This window comes from Aplysia californica, unplaced genomic scaffold (assembly GCF_000002075.1).
Source record: "Aplysia californica isolate F4 #8 unplaced genomic scaffold, AplCal3.0 scaffold00362, whole genome shotgun sequence".
NCBI lineage: Eukaryota > Metazoa > Mollusca > Gastropoda > Aplysiida > Aplysiidae > Aplysia > Aplysia californica.
In genome coordinates, this window is record NW_004797632.1 from 567,467 (window position 1) to 584,726 (window position 17,260).

At 36.1% G+C, this 17,260-nt stretch overlaps 1 long non-coding RNA gene across 3 annotated transcripts; it reads left to right on the top strand.

The window, feature by feature from the left end:
- The first annotated feature begins 5,331 nt into the window (after positions 1–5,331).
- Positions 5,332–17,253, top strand: LOC118478071. 3 transcript variants are annotated; one of them, XR_004858784.1, is made up of 5 exons: positions 5,332–5,745; positions 11,895–11,999; positions 13,453–13,515; positions 14,144–14,270; positions 15,807–17,253. It is a non-coding gene; the product is annotated as an uncharacterized LOC118478071 (long non-coding RNA). The 3 variants fall into 3 exon arrangements; XR_004858783.1 differs by lacking the exon at positions 5,332–5,745 and adding an exon at positions 11,050–11,138; XR_004858785.1 differs by lacking the exons at positions 5,332–5,745; positions 11,895–11,999 and adding an exon at positions 11,089–11,138.
- Positions 17,254–17,260: the final 7 nt, after the last annotated feature.

The window sequence follows — 17,260 nt, forward strand, 5'->3', positions numbered from 1 at the left end:
ACAGAAAGAAAGAAAGACAGGCAGGCAGGCATACAATGTAAGTATATATGTACATACATACATAAACACACACACACACACGCGCGCACACAAACACACATGCACGCACGCACACACACACATACACAAACAAACACACGCACAATTTACAAATATGTGTGCCCGCACGCACAGTGAAGGAAACTAAATAAAACTCTCAACTAAAACAAATTAGTTTACAAACAAAAAGACATTTTCCAAACACACATCTATTCAAATTATAACCAAATCATTCACAAAAATTTACGACACAAAGTGCATAATATTAATAATGCATCATAATCATATATATGTACATGCATTAGTAAAACAACAGTGGTGCATAGCACAGAACACAAAACTATTTTTGGCTGACACTTTTGGGAAGGAAGAAAAGTCATTCTTTGTCCTTACAAACTTACAAAATAAATACACTTATGTAGCACACAAGATGAAAACGTTGACACCCCCCCTCCTCCTACATTTCTACTTATGAGTTCATGATTTCCACTTAACAAACATTGGTCCAGGACATTCTGCACTGTTTATAAAATCACAAGAAAAAAGACATAGACATAGATCTACCGTACAGTAGGATACAGACAGAAAGTTGACACAATAACATAGACCATAGACGTTATGATTAGCAATTACCGAGAGAGATCTCTACATGATAATACATGAATTGATCACAGGAAGACCAAACTAATCCAATAATGCAATTACAACTTTGATTTTCAGCAAAAAGTAAATGTTAGACACAATAGAAAAATTAGTAATCATAGAAAAACAGGTGCAAATACACAAAAAGATACACATAGACCTAAATGTTGACAAACTAAATTTTAACTCATGTTCACAAAAGCACAGGTGTAGACACATACAAAATATCAAACACAAACACTCACCAACATAATATATAGGCCTACAGTGGAGTCCGCTTAAACTGATTATGGTTAATATAAAAACAGGGGTAAACCGGAATAAAATTTTAAAAATTCCTGACTTTTTTCTTTTCTTTTAGCAACCAAAAACTCTGCTGAACAGAAGAAATTCTGGCAGCACCGTAGATTTTGAATTAAGAATTAATTGTATTCGATTGTGTATATATATATATAATATTTATATATTATTGGCTGTATAGTGTTTCTAATACACACATACACATAATGAATGCATTTATTCATATGCACATACGCGTATAATATCATACACTCATTTACCGATACATATGAAATGGTTAATTCATAATTCAATCGTACTGAAACACACACACACACACACACACACACACACACACACACACACACACACACACACATACACACGCATGCACACTCCTGTAATGATAAAATCATTGATTCAAACATACGGGCAATACACATAATATAAAATGAATTCATTCATACATGTACTCATACACACATATTATTACAATGAGCCCAAAAGCTCACACTCATACATCATGATAATGTTTAACTCACCAGTACCAGCCTCACACACTCTGATCTGTAACACTAGAGTCAGAGATGGGATCCTTGTATGATAGTATACAGTGGAGTTTATTTAAACCTAACACGGTTCATTTGAAAACACCAGTAAACTGAAACTGAAAGAAAAAAATCATGGATTTTCTCTTCAATTTTATCAACCTCTTTTAAACAAATAAAATCGACCTGTCATGCAGATTTCAATATAAGCAGACACCATTGTAATTCTTAACTTCACATATAAGGGTATAGATCTACATATAGCGAAACAAACAGAGAATTCTACTTGGCGATAACAAACTTCATCAAAACTTCACCAAAACACAATGCCAGACCAACATTGGCACACCATGAATCATGTGTTGGTCCCCTGCATGTCTTACTTCTAATTCTGTTCCTTATCTCTGTCATTTCTGTCTGTATGTCTTTATTTTTTCCCATCACTAAAAACTGTTATTATTATATCAATAAAAGTCAGACATGTGTGTGCGGTAGTAGGCCTACACAATGTGTGTGATTGTACGAGGAGTTGAACAAAAGCAAACGCTCGCTTAAAAACTGACGTACAGTACTCTAATATACCGGTACAGCAAAATAAAACCTTGGAAGAAAAAATGAAGACAAAATCATAAAACATAATGTATTATTATGTAGACCTCACGCGTATGGACTACATTTTAATCTGGCGCTCATATGACCTTATGCAGTTGCGAGCGCCGTAAAACCTCTACTAAAACTAAACTAAACTAACATTTTAATGAAGACAATATTGTGTGAGTGTGATGTAGAAAAAAAGTCTGAAATAACAAAGAAAACCTCAACCTAATATTGATGGAGCAGACCCTTTACACTGCCATGTACTAGAACTGAGAAACCATATTATGGTGACACCCCCCCCCCCAAAACAAAACCACCAAAAAAAAATTATTTTAAAAAATTGTGATTTTTAAAATAAAAATGGGGTGAAAAGATGAAAAATACTAAGTAGGTTATGCTCAATAAAATAGTACAAAATGTTCTTGAAGACTGTGGAAGACATAATATGTACACAGGCCCACAATGTTACTCATATTTCTGAAGACAGTTATTTGTGGTGACATTTCAACAGGACACATTCTTTTGATAACTTCGGAAACTGTCATAATATTTTCTCTTCTGAGTTATGTACATTTTTTGTGTACGAATGTGTTCGAGTGCGTGTGTGAGGGGGGGGGGAGAGAACATTAGGCCTACAATAACAGCAATCAACTGTTCTTGACAAATTCATTGACAGTTTTATGCTTTGACAAGGTAGACCAACCTAACTGGTTTATTTTAAAAAAATTCAGCTTGCAAAAAAAGAAAGCCTGCATTTCAGGTTATTACACTCTCAACAAAATGGGATAAAAATAGATGTATGTACACGTAACTGGTTTTTTCCCGCCAGTAACAATGAAACTGGGAAGAAATAAAGGAACAATCTCAGGAGAACTTGAACAACAAAATAATGTTGACCATACAAATTGGGGAAAGTAATAAGATATAATTTCTCACCCAATGCATTTATAGCCTAATTAACTGGCATGATCAACTCATAAAGACTCTTGACTCTACAAAATGTAAGAAGGAAGACATTCTTAAATTAGTATGAGTGGGTGGTTGGCGGGTGCTCTAGTGGGGTTTTGCTCTTTCTTTCCTATCCTACATCTCAGTCATCCTTGTAGGACCTAGTGCAACACAACAAGGTCATATGTCTTAATATAAGTACCGAGGATTAGAGGAGCTACAAGAGAGTAACAAACGCAAAAAGGAGGTGGGGAGGGAAGACAATAGATGTTTGAAAGGAAAGAAGAAGCAAACCACACCAGAGCACCCGCCAACCACCCACAACAAAACTAAAACACCATGCTGTCCCCGCGGTTTTATGTATCCTGCCTAATTTAGCAAAATTTGATCTTTTGTGTGTGTACATAATTTCTGATTATTTTCCTTTATTATTCTTTGTTAAAATTAACAGAATCGCATAATTTCACATTTTTGGGCTCAGTTTGCATAATTTCAGATTTTTTTTTCTCATAAAACTGTAGGGACAGCATGATCATAAGTCACTCACAATCTGGACAATGTCCATGCCCATAAATAAACTGATGAGTAAGTAAAAATCCAGCGATATCCACATCATGCTTGCCCTCCACCAGTAGGTCCAGGCAGCTCGACAGTTTTAGTGTTTATAAAATTTCACATCGTTTAACAAGGTCCACCTTACAGTGAAAAACAGCTGGAAAAAAGTTCAAAAAGTCTTGTGAACTGTTGGAAACTGTCTCTGGTCCTCCCATTTTCTGACAGCGAGGCTCCAACTGTGTCAGCGACTGGAAAGGTGGCCGGCCGGTGCCAGGATCATCGTTGGACAATTAGGAGCTGAGGACGATAGAAATGATGGCAAATAAACTTTAGCAAATAACTTGACTTAAAATAGCAGGTGAGTGTATAAGAACATTACAGGGCAATAAGTAACTGTGGATGATAGAAATTGTTAAAGAAATAAATCATAACGAAACGTGTATGCAATCAAATGAGTATATAATACATAGGTGTAGAACATATTTTCACAATTTGCCCACTACAGTCCCAAAACATTACAGAATTGGACTTTCATAAAGAACATTTTTCAAAATGGAAGTAAGAGGTTAAGTCTTTTTTTTTCTGTCTTTGTGTTACATGAAATTCGGGCAGTGGACAGATTTTCAGTAATCTTTTACAATTTGCTGATATTTCTGTGGAAGTTAGGAAGGGTGAAAGTTCTGTGAATTTACAGGGAATGGACTGGAGTATATTAATGTCCAACATTATATAGAGAACACTGTAAAGTTGCCATAACTATAACTAAGACTCCAGTGGAGATAAAGATCTGGTTGATGTGGAAGGAACATTTTATTTCCTTAAGTTGAGTTTAAGGATGATTTTGAACCAGGTCTTTAAGCTGATTTACAGGCCAGCAGAAGACACAATGAGACTTATGGATTCAGACCAAAATTTGGACCAAAAGCAAGGTGTCGCATTGTTGCCCAAAATATGTCTGTAGGTTAAGAATAGTTTTTTTTACATTTAAATTTTTAAAAAAACAAAACACAGTGCTGTTGAGTAGCTTTATTTTCATGAATATATTTTTTTCACGGGGGTTATTTTGAGGAATTCTTCCTTATCATTAGGCACAGCAGGGGGATCTAGGGGTCTTTGTGGCCAAGAAGAGGTTACTTCATTGCTGTAAAAACAGCTGATGTTTTTTTTATAGACTTTAGCGTAGTTCTCCCAGTGAAGGCTAGGCTAGCTGAAGTTTGTGAAATTAAACATGACTTGCCACGGACATGACAACTGTTACTGTGGAAAATATGCTAGATCTAGATCTATTACATGTGGGAAATGAGGACATGTGTCGGCTACATCTAGATCTAGACCTCTAGATCTAGTATAAATAGATTCAGGTCTACAGCATTTGTATTAAAAATACACGATTTACATATTCACAACAAACCATGGACATGACACCGAGTATCAGACTGCCGTATTCACAATCATAATTCGGTGTTAACCATGCATCGCGTTAAACAAATTTTAGTTGAATTGTTGACAGATAAGCGAGCCTCCTGATCTAGATCTAGATCTAGATCTAGGCCTACGGTTCGTTAAATAACTATACTAGTATAAGATCTAGATCTAGATCTAGGCATACGGTTCGTTAAATAATTATATAACAATCTAGATCTATGATATTATAGTCCGCCGAGATCGATCGAAGCTTCTCTTTTGATGTATTTGATGTCTAGCATTAATTTCTGCACTCTTCCTACTTTAATGTCGGTGAAGTCAAAATCACCTAGATCTAGATCTAGAACTAGAAATCTACATGTATTTTTATTGCAGATCAAGATCTAGTCTTCATTCCGGTTCAGAATATGCGACGATAACGGTCAAAGGGAAACAACAATGAAAAAACTAATGTAGCAATAAGAAATTAGTATTACCTCCCTTAAAATCGACCAATTACGTCACAGTTACTTGTGTAAACACCTACGTCATTATTCATTGTGTACACACATCTTTTAATGTCATTGTTCTGTGTGCAAACACCTACGTCATCGATTTTTGTGTTGCTATGGAAACCAGCGCCATTGTTTTTCATTGAGTACGTCATCAACCTTTGTGTAAACACCTACCAACGGGTTCATTCGTTGAGCACAAACATCTTTTGTGCACGATCGTTCGTTGAGCTGTTTAATTTGACCACCACGAATTATAATTATAATGTCTCCTCAAAGTTCTAGATCTAGATTCTAGATCTTTCGTTGTTTGGTTTAGTCAAAAGCTTGATTTAAAAAAAATAATTTTGGCCTAGACTAGATATCTAGATCTAGAATCTAGATCTAGACTAGATCTAGATCTAGATTTAGATCTAGATTCTAGATCTATTAGATCTATAGGCCTGTTCTCTAGAATCTAGATCTAATATCTATATCTAGATTCTAGATATCTATATCTATATCTAGATTCTAGATCTAGATTTATAGATCTAGATTCTAGATCTATTTCTAATCCTTACTTAAACTTTAAACCCTTTTCGCACCTCTCAGCATAAATAGATCAAGAATCTAGACCTAGATCTCTAGAGCTACATAAATAGCCTAGATCTAGTCTAGATTCTATATGGAATCTCCCAGCCTATGGCGTTGAGCTACACAAAGACCGTCTGTGCTGTTATTAGCGGCACGCAGTTTGCAGTCACGATCGTAGAATTCATACTAGACTCTAGACTACATCTAGATCTAGAATTAGATCTAGATCTAGATCTAGATTTTTAGATATAATTATCTTATTAATAAAAGACCTGTCCTTTCTTCTATCTTTCTTTTTTTTTCTTCTTTTTTTTAAGCACCAGGCCTAGACAGATCTAGATCTAGATTTTACATTTGGATTTCTAGATCTAGAGATCTATTCAAGCCTTTAGCCTATCTACACAGTTCGTAAGTTGCCGTAGCCTAGGCCTAGCCTATTACAACTTAGGCCTTTAGATCTAGATCTATATTCCTAAGGATGGCACCTTCGAAGGGGAAATGTCTTATAGTCTAGATCTAGATCTAAAATTATTTAATTATAAGGTCATCACGAGTGACGCGTTAGAACACAATCCAGATGGTCCAATGGATAGGCAGTTGAATCTGATAAAGTCGTTATACTTATAGCCTATAACAATCGGACTTCCTGGATCCCTGGCGCCCAAATTTGAATTTGGGTTTGGTTGGGTGCAGAGTGCAGCTAGGCCTAACTAGATCTGGATCTCTCTAAGTCTAGGCTGACTGTGTGTGGGAGTATGACTCCAGTCGATCTGTGCAAATTCAAAGAGTGCTAATATTGTCAGGACTACAGGTAGTGATAGTAGTAGTAGTGTTGCTCATAAGGTAATGTAGAGAAACGAGCTTAGGCGAGTTTTCTTAACATTTTAGCCGTTTGGCGTTGTTCCGGCGTTGTGTACCTACCTCCTAAGCAGCTTCGTCATTCCATAGCCCACGTAAACTAATCTAATTTTTGTTAAACTTCCTCCAGACATTTGCGTTGGTAGAACTAACCTAGAATCTAGCTACATCTATAGAATCTAGGCCTAGAGAATCTTTTACTTTTATCTAAATTATGTTTTTAGTAAGAGTTTTACGACGCTTGCATTTGAATACATGTAGATCTAGATCTAGATATCTAATAGCTTGTGTTTCTTGTTTAAAATCTTAACCCATTTCCTTTAAAGAAATCATTACATAGATCTAGATCTAGGGTGATCTTATACTTTAGCACGTTAAATTCCCAAAGTCTACTAATCCCCGACTCAGACCTTCAAAATTTTGAACTGGGCCTAAAAATGCGCAAACTACCGAAATTTTGTCATGAACAGATGGTATAACAGTGGTTTTCGGTCTTCCATTGTGATTTTGGAAGCCAGTGAGTATAATCTTGATTAGATAGACCATGTTTTAAAGTGGTCCCTCGTTACGGAAAAGGGAATAAAAATCAATTGAAGAATTTAACGTGCTAAAGTATAAGATCACCACATCTATATCTATATCTAGATCTAGTTATATAGCCTAGAATCTAGATCTAGATCTAGATTCTATTCTTTGATATCTAGACCCATAATCTAGACTAGATAGATCTAGATATCTAAATCTAGATTCTAGATTCTAGATCTAGATCTAGATTCTAGATCTAGATCTAGATTGTAGATCTAGATCTAGAGTCTAGATCTAGATATAGATTCTAGATCTAAATCTAGATCTAGATCTAAAATCTAGATCTATGTGTGGCACCGTATTTTTACAAAACTATGAATAATAGCTTGGGTGTTTTTGTTTTAAACCTTAACTTTTTTCATCGGAAGAATTCATTTTAGATCTAGATCTAGATATAGATCTACATAGTTCTTGATCTAGATTTAGATCTAGATCTAGATTCTAGATCTAATCAATTCACGTTCCTGTCATATTATTTTTTCCGTTTGCTGATCCAAGATTATGAGTTCAAGTTTTGTTTAAAATACGAAAGCTGGATTTGTACGCCTATCGTTTCGCCTAAAAGCAGGCATGTGTATTAGGCTAGCCTATAGATCTAGATCTAGAAATCTAGATCTAGATTTCTAGATCTAGATAGATTTTTTGGGAGATAATCTTGCTCATTTAAAAGTGAACAATCACAAAAATCCCTAGATCTAGATCTATGAGTACATTTTAGCGATAGGCAAATCACATGAAAAAGAAATCATCAAAATACTTCGCTGAGTATCATTAATCCATGATTGAAAAGTGTTGCCGCACACAGACTGGCCTTTTATTCCTCTCCGTAATGGCGGCGCGCCCCTCAAGTTTAACACTCATGACGTCACAGCTAAGACCTCTTAGTTCTATAAATATAACATCTTTGGATGCCAACAAAGAGGTTGTATGTAATAGTACTAGAGGTCGCAGTGTGACGTCACCCACGAAAACTCACTATGGCTGTGCGGGCCCACTCAGCTCGCAATGTCGCCGTTTTTGAGAGCATTAGAAACAGAGGCTGTCACGCTGCGCGTCCCCGGCAACGCCTAGATCTAGATCTAGGTATTCATAGAGTTTGAAGCTCAGTTCAGTTTTATTTTCAGTTTTCTTATTTTTTGCTATTGTTGTTTAATCATAGAGAGATTACATATTAGATCTAGATCTAACATACACGCATACATAATACCGCACCTGCTGACCGATTGTGAGAAACATCGAAATCTAGATCTAAATATGCTCTTGAATGTGGGCTACAAATGAGCACAGAGATATAGCCTAATAAGAAGTGTTGTTTATTTTCCCCGGGTAGGATGGGGGAGGGGCGGAAGGAGACAAAATGGGCAATTGAGTTTGTTAAGAAAAACGACGATTTCATTCTTGCAAAATGTAAAATGGATTGCTTTTATTTCATGATGTCTACACTCTCCTTCAACTGATGCAAAGTCTTGCTAGGTCTTAATCGAGTATGAAGGGGATTAAGACTGGGTTGATTATTTAATGATTCATTATTCTCGAAATATATTTTAATGATTCATTATTTTCAAATGAGCAATTAATCGTAGGCTGGCTGGGATACTGTAAATCACTCGTTGTATGGATGATGGATCATGTGCACACACCTGAAGAGCGTTGTTTGATATCAGGCACGAATAGGCCTTGTGATATGCTGGCCACATTTTAAAATACATGACACCTAGATCTAGATAAATAGCCTGTTTATCTTAAACATTCACAATATTTTATAAAATTGGCCTTGATTGGCACATGTGTTTGGTTACACAACATCCCATCTTCTATGAACCCCTGCTGCTGCTGTTGCACAAGCTGTTTGGCTTCGGTTCCGCAAATGAGACAGAATATTACGCCAGTCTTATTGGTGGGTAGTTACGCCTGGTTGGGTGCTAGAGTTGCAGCTGAAACTTCTAGCAGCTTTTCTGTCACATTTTTTATTCCAGAGGGCCGATACAAGCGCCTTGTTGTGGTTAGCGATGCTAAATCTAGACGTACTGTTTGAGCGATGTATACCAAGAGATTTAAATAAATTTATGTATTTTGTTTTAACAAGTGATCATCAAGTCTATCTCATTCATTTTTTTCGAAATTGTACTCACTTATATGGTCACACTGTGTAAAAGGTCCTATTTGCATTATTTGGAGATAATCTTGCTCATTTAAAAGTAAACAATCACAAAAATCCCTATGAGAGTACATTAGCAATAGCCCATGAAAAAGAAATCAACATCAAAATACTTCGCAGAGTATCATTAATCCGTGATTGAAAAGTGTTGCTGCACACAGACTGGCCTTTTATTCCTCTCCGGAATGGCGGCGCGCCCTTCAATAAGTTTGAAACTCGTGACGTCACAGCTAATACCTCTAGTTCTATTTATAAAACCTCTTTGGGTGCGAATCAAAGGGCAATAATCAAAACAATTCAACACTCCCTCAGTAATTTTCACGGTTAGTTCTCTTTGACCGTATTTCGAATATATTTCAGATTTGTTAAACTTTTTCTCACGAATAACCGTTTTGGCGTGCCAAATGGATAGAGCTCACTTTTCTGAGAATTTTGATACCAAAATCACCCACAGAACTTAATTTTTTCAATCAGTTACAGTTCTTCAAAGTTCGGTAGCATTTGTTGTGGCCTAATCCTATTTTTGCTGACATGTGAAAGTGTAGTCTATGTTTGGTACCCCAGTGACAACTTGCTGGTCCAGATCAAGATGTTTTTGAAGGTCTACGAGCCATGTATTGGTGACCAGGATAAAAAAAGGACGTTTTGGTAGTTTTACAAGCTTCATGATATATCATAGATCTAATCTAGATCTAGATCTATACATCTTTACGATGCAAGTATAACCTAACCATGTAGATCTAGATTCTATTTTATGCATCCCCTCTTTCGATCAGTCTTGCTTAATTTACATTTTCCGCAGACCCTACTTTAGCTCATTTTGCCAACTTTGTTATCGACTTCCAAACCCTCTCATTGTGTGTGTGTGTGTGTGTGTGTGTGTGTGTGTGTGTGTGTGTGTGTGTGTGTGTGTGTGTGTGTGTGTGTGTGTGTGTGTGTGTGTGTGTGCGTGTGTGTGTGTGAGAGAGAGAGAGAGTCCATTCCAGTCTGTCTCATTCTCATCTTGTTATCGATGTAGATTAAAGGAGTAGGCCTATATCTACCTAAAACATTATTTAGATCTACTTAAATTGTAGTTTTCTGAAATACTAGATTTATCCCTCTATTGCAATAATATTGCTAGAATTAATTTTTTTAAAGATATTGAAACAAATATATGTAATAATCATAAACCAATGCATGATGGCTGTAGTGTAATGTTTTGTCATGAAATACTAGATCTATCTCTTTGTTGCAATAATGCTAGAACTTCAAGTGTGTTAAATATTGAAATAGATCAATGTAATAAATATACAGATGATGGGTGCCTAATGGTTATCTTTATGGCATAGTTTTGATTGTTTCATGACAGGGAGATTTTGCTCACAAGACAAACGTGTGTGCCTGGTCTATCTCCTGGACACGAGGAGAGGGCAAAGGTCAACCAGAAACTGGAGGAGGGTGAGAAACTGGGGGACAGAAATCTTACTGAAACAACAGGCGTTAGAGTTTAGGGAGATATAGGAAAAAGAAGATATAATTAAGTGGCGTCTACTTAAACTTAAACAGAACATGGTTAATCCGGAAACGGTGGTAAACCAGAATATCAGACTGTTTATAATATCTCTGATTTTTTTCTCCTTCCATTTAAGAAAAAAAATATTGTTGAAATAACTTTAATTTTCTCTTGTTCATAATTTTCATGTTTTGTTTGCTCGTTATTCCTCTCTGCACAAAGAAATAATTAGATCTAGATTTGTCTCAATGTTATAGTTGGAATTTTTCTTGACAATGGTTTATTAGTTATACAGCTGAAAGTAAAGTGCATTCTAAAAATAATATATTTTATGGTGCTCTTGAAACTTGAGATAAAAAGATCAGAATTTGACATTAACAAATAGATTTAGATTAAAGGAGATCTACCTAAAATCTTATTACTAAAAAAAGCTAGTTTTCTGAAATATTATCACTATTGCAATAATTTAATAATGCTGGAATTTAAATGTGTAAGATACTGAAACAGATCAATGTAATAATTTAAACCATGGCAATGCATGGTCGCTGTGTAATGTTTTGTCATGAAATACTATCTCTCTTTTGCAATTTCGCTAGAACTTAAAGTGTGTTAAATATTGAAATAGATCTTTGTAATGAATACACCGATGATCGTTGCCTAATGTTTATCTTTATGACATAGTTTTCATTCTTTCATGACAGGGAGATATTTGCTCACGAGACAAACGTGTGTGCCTCAGTGACAGAGATCTGGTGTATCTCCTGGACACGAGGAGAGGGCAAAGGTCAATCAGAAACTGGAGGAGGGTGAGGAACTGGGCGGGACAGAAATCTTACTGAAACAACAGGCTGTAGATTTTTGGGGAAACATAGGAAAAAGAAGACAAAATTTAATGGAGTCTCCTTAAACTGAACATGGTTAATCCGGAAACAGTGGTAAACCAGAATATGGTAATTATATCTTTGATTTTTTTTTTCCATTTAAGAAAAAAAATGATTGTTGAAATGACTTGGATTTTCTGTGGTTCAAAATTTTCATTTTTTGTTTGCTCTTAGATATTATATTCCTCTCTGCACAAAGAAATAATTAAATTTGTCTCAATGTAAAATTATAGTTGGAATTTTTCTAGACAATGGTTTATTCGTTATGCACACACACACAGCTGAAAGTGCTATTCTAAAATATTTTTATGGTACTCTTCAAACTCGAGATTAAAAGATCAGAATTTGACATTAACAAATAGATAGGCCCTATAGATTAAAGGAGTAGATCGATTACTGAAAAGTTAATTAATGGGCTGATTTATCAAAGTCATGCTCATACTGTGGCGGAACAACAATTTCGGGGGAACTGCTGCTTTTTTCTTTCCTCATCCTTACTGTCGTCATGTGTCCTCTGCTCTTGTTATATGTTTGTCACTCTCTTGTGACCTGCTATTTCTGGGGTACCTTGATAGTTGAAGCAGAGTTTGTGCAGTTGAGGCTAGAGGGGTGAGCAGAGTAAGCCTGATTCCTCGTTTGGACTTCTCTGTTGACATCCACCCCTTGGCGCTCATATGACTTGATGCAGTTGCGAGCGCCGTAAAACCTTACAAAAACAAAACTAACTACACGCCAGCGTTGGCCACGACCTGTGAGTCGAAGCAGCCCGCATCCTACATTAATTTGTGTCAATGAAGGCGTAAAATATAGACCATCAATGAAGTCAGGCTCGAGTCTCTGGAAACTCATGTTGCTTGTCTTTCTCAAAGAATACAGACAATTATAAGCGACTTAATGAATGGTAAATTAATAGCTGCCAATCAGTAAGTACCAAATACAATAATACAGTTTTGTACTATGTTGGAGAGTTTGTATGTGTCAATGTTGGAAGATACATATTGTCTGTCTTTTTGTATAGCTTCTCATAAACTTTGGATACTGAAGAAAATTATGAACTTTCAAGACAAGATTTGCGAATGATAATGAGAACAAAGACAATAGATATATTATTGTAACCGTAGAGCTAGCTGTTGAGCAAGAAGTTGCTGAATACATAATATTATAAAAAAAGATGTGTGTGAAAAGTTTAGAGGGGGTTACTCAGCCAATGCCCACCAGCTTGACCCTTATTGTAGGTAGAGTTTTTTGTCTTAAAAGTTAGCAGCTTTGTTATTATTATTGTTAAGTTAATGGAGAGTTTTGATTTGTGGTTGCTATGTATGTGTGCTTTAAATAGTCCTTCTTTTTTCACTATAAGCTTTATTCTTTCTTGAAACAGAATTCCTGCTGGCCCAGACACTGGAGATGAGGGTGTTTCTAAAAAAATTGCACAGGAGTTGCGGTAAGAGAATTGATTTTCTTTCTGAATGTTTGAAGGTTAAAGGGATGTAATACATAAAACATTTTTTAGCAATGTAGAGGTCTTATTTTTTTGTCCCTTGTAAGATTGTAATGGTCGTGTTATGACATGAAGGATGTTCTAAAAGTTTCTGTCAGGCGTGGGTAGACTACGGCCCAAAATATGGCAAACACTCCTCTGGCAGATTTGGTCTCATTGGGCGTAGCAGACGTCACAATGGTCATCTTAACGTTTATTTCTTCTGTGTTGCTTAAGAAATGTTCTCCCCAGATGTTGCATTGGTCATTGTCAAACATTGATGGACGAACTGTATAATCATTATTACTTTTATATTACTATTGTTATTACTACTTCTACTATTATCATTATTATTATTATTGTTATTAGTATTATTATTATTGTTATTACTATTTTATTATCATTTTTATTATTATCAGTACTATTATTATTATCTTTGCTATTATCATCATTTAGTTTTATTTTTATTACTGTCATCTTTATTATTATTATCATTATCATTATTATTATTGTTGTTATCATTATTGTTGTCAAATTTAATAATCTGAAATACATTTTTTTAAACGGGAGGATTGTCATCTGTCGTCCCCAGCACTGTTCCCTGCCGTATGTGAGAGACAATCCCTGTGGTCTGAGGTCGGTCAAGCCAGTGCCAGTATGGAGTCAGTATCTCACTGAACACTCCTCTCTACCTGTGTGTAAGGATGGAACTGTGTCAGGTGAGAATGTCAAAAAAGCATCATTGGTAGAGTTTCTTGTGTACATTTGGAGGTTGCAAATTTCAACTACAGTCAAACTCGGATATAACATGACAAACGAGACCGCAGTTTCTCTGTTATAAGCGAGTCCTATAATAACCATTATCAAGGGAAACCAGTAGGCTACCATTGCACCTTCAGCTTAATATGTATATATATTTGATTACCGCAGGTCCTTTTCCAGTGTGTTGTTTTGTTGACCCTGAGACAAAATCGATCAGCGACCCCAACACTATTTAGGGGGGGGGGGGTATGTTTAGGCAAGCAATCATACAAACATGCGAATGTCTTGGTTGAGACAACTTTGAATCATTTGACGGATCGAAAGCAAGGTCATGTGCTACAAGATCACTGTTATATCCTGAGTTTGCACAAATTGAACCCTGTTAAAGCCAGGTTTATATTACTTACAGATATTTAGAAAAAAACCCAGGGATTTGATTTATCACTGTTACATCCAAGTTCCTGTATTAACAGAGGCTGTTATAAATGGACTGGACTGTTGTCGAACCCGCCCTAATGGCCACCTGTCTAAAACAATCACCTGTAGAAAGAACCACAAACTCCCACTTCTTCCTTACATTTTTCTCTATATATATATCACAATAACACCTGTCTATGACAATCACTTTTCTCCTCAACAATGCGTGACCACAGTGCTTTCTTGTCGCATCTCCGTTTTTAATAACGCGAATCTTGGACAGTTTCGACTGTACTTTGTGATTTTTCAGACAATCCAGGCTCTTACAGATTCCTCACTTTATTCATGGGTAAAAAATTCACTTTGTCTTTGAATGTGGAAGTTTTCTTTTTGTTATTCAACAAGAAACAATTGTGGGAGATAATGTTGCCCTTTGTTTATGACATCTGTGAGATCTTGTGGTATCTAGGAGCTGTAATTACTGTTTAAAATTTCCATTCATTTTTTTCTCTCCCCATTTTTAGTCCTTGGAGCAGTGAGATACTTCTAGTTTTAATTATCTGGTGACTAATATTTCATGTTGAGCTAGTCAGGCTTTCTGCTTTGTTTGTACTGTCCTTGAGTTATCGCCCTTGCCACATGGATCTGAATGTTGTGGTTCTTGGAAATCTAAAACCTGTAAGTCCAATGTCGCTTCATATGGTCGCTTTTAAAGCACAAGGGGGCTATCCCGAAAACTGCTGTTTTGAGAAAATCAGAGGTAACGTTTTTGCCCCTTGTTCAGTTTCTTTAAAAGACGAGGAGTTTTCTCTATAACCAAATAAATGTACACACCAATGAAAGCAAATTTCTCCTATAGGTAGGGCAATGCCCATTTTTTATGTAGGTCAAGATCTCTGGAAACCCCTGAAATCTGGGTAAGCCCGTTAGTCCTTAAAAGCGACCATATTGAAACAAAAGATTTGTATTATTTTATTTTAAGTAGGACTTGATGACCAGTTGTTGCAATCCTTAGAAAAACATTTTCTCTCTTTCTTTCTTTCTTTCTTTTTTTCTTTCTTTCTTTCCATTGACAGAAGTCTCCAGAAGGCCAGAACCTGACAGAAACGTTCCGCTATCTGTCAGGAGAACATTCATGACGCTGACATGAAGGAGACATCAACGCTGCTTACTCAGAGATGGTCATCAACTGGATCTGTCAGATTTGACTGGACGAAAAAGGAAACAGACTAAGAGATGGGTATACCTGACTGGATATATGTGGATCAGGAAAACCCTTCATGTATCTCCCCAAGTCGTTGTTGATGCTGTGATTCTTCAGCCTTTGCGGTCAGATTGATTGTGTGTGGCAGGGGTTGCCAAGCTACAGCCTAGGGGCCAGATCCAGCCCAGGAGATGAGTTTGACCGGCCACCGTGCCACCATGTGGGACAAATACTTACAGGATGTTTGTACTCAGGACTTGCTCACCTAAATAATGTTAGTCATTTCATTGAACTCTACAGTACATGTACAATTTAAATGTGCTTTTAAAGATGTTGCATCTTTGACCTTATTTGTCTCGCTCTTGCAAGGAATTATTTTACTGACCCAGAAAGTTTTCTGTTCCATTATTATTTTTCTTAAATGTGGATCATCACTGCAGCTTGCCGTATACGGTATATTGTCAATTTATATCTATAGTCACTGAACCTGTTGAGCAATTTCAGTGAAAGATAGATGTTCCTTTAGATGATATTAACATGTCTATTGATATTATATAACAATAATATGTTATGTAAAAGTAAGTATATGGGTTTATTGCCCCTATCAACGCTATTACAGGGATGCCAAATCTCCGTTTTTTCCGGCTTTTTCTGGTTTTTTCCTACTCTTGCAAAGGGAAGGGGAATGGTAAGAGAAAAGTTTTTGTTTGTTCATGGAAAGATTTCACAAGGTTGGTTACAGGTGAGATGTGGCACTCCACTCATTTTCAGGTTTTTTTTCAAAAACCATTTGGCCTCCCTGCTATTAGGTTATTTAAGAGGCAGGATTTCCTCATTTAATGTCCATTTTCCATAAAGGCTCTCAACCCATTTTGCCAGGTCCCATGGAAAACGGACATTAAATTAGGAGGTCCTGTTTCTGGATAATAGTGTAGATTTGATTTTTGTATTAGCTGGTGAAAAAAGAATGTACTGTAGAACAAAGTGACCACGAGTTCTTTAATTGCCACTTACACACATTGTTAGGTGTTTGTGTCACTAAATGTAATTCTAGAAACGTCCAGAATAATTGGAGTTTCCTTTTTCTTCTCCCCTATTTTCCTCAGGAGGTCATTGTGTATACATGAAGATCAAAGCACGCCTTTTAAATAATCTAAATTGTCCCGATAGGGGTGTAAAAAACTTTTACATTTAAAGCAAAAACCCTGAGGCAGGTCAGATGAGCCATATTGTAGAACGTCAATTGTCTTTTAGCTCGAGTAGTTGAAATTCTGTTTGTTGAGTTTGCTGGTAGGGTAGATTTGTGAAAACAATTTTTTATATTTT